Source organism: Colobus angolensis, unplaced genomic scaffold (genome assembly GCF_000951035.1).
Source record: "Colobus angolensis palliatus isolate OR3802 unplaced genomic scaffold, Cang.pa_1.0 Scaffold53, whole genome shotgun sequence".
Taxonomy (NCBI): Eukaryota; Metazoa; Chordata; class Mammalia; order Primates; family Cercopithecidae; genus Colobus; species Colobus angolensis.
Genome location: NW_012118821.1, coordinates 4,184,680 through 4,185,263, shown reverse-complemented (window position 1 = coordinate 4,185,263; position 584 = coordinate 4,184,680). Strand labels below are relative to the sequence as shown.

General features: G+C 42.3%; 1 protein-coding gene across 1 annotated transcript in view; it reads left to right on the top strand.

The window, feature by feature from the left end:
• Positions 1-584, top strand: part of CPSF3 (cleavage and polyadenylation specific factor 3, 73kDa) — a 64,725-nt gene that overhangs the window by 49,036 nt on the left and 15,105 nt on the right. The gene's annotated exons all lie outside the window — the stretch shown is intronic.

Sequence of the window (584 nt, the reverse complement as noted above, 5' to 3'; positions counted from 1 at the left end):
TTGGCCAGGATGGTCTTGAACTCCTGACCTCAAGTGATCCACCCACCTCACATACATTCTATTTTTAAAACAAAAAAGATTTATCAGCTTTGGTCCCAATACAATCCTGTGATTTAAGTCTAAATTTGATTCATAAGGCTAAAAGCAACTAAAGAAAGTATCAGGCCGGGCCCAGTGGCTCACAGCTGTAATCCCAGCACTTTGGGAGCCAAGGCGGGTGAATCACCTGAGGTCAGGAGTTCGAGACCACCCTGGCCAACATGGTGAAACCCTGTCTCTACTAAAAGTACAAAAATTACCCAGAAGTGGTGGTGGGCACCAAAAGTCCCAGCTACCTGGGAGACTGAGGCAGGAGAATCACTTGCATCTGGGAAGCAAAGGTTGCAGTGAGCCAAGATCGCGCTACTGCACTCCAACCTGGGTGACAGAGTGAGACCCTGTCTCAAAAGAAAAAAAAAAAAAAGAAAGAAAGTGTGAAAAGGAGTAGTTATCTATAAACATGAAGTTACATACAACAATATGTAAAATATTAATATCAGAAAAAGGGAGAAAGTTATTAGAGACATTAATTTAGCTCATTCTAC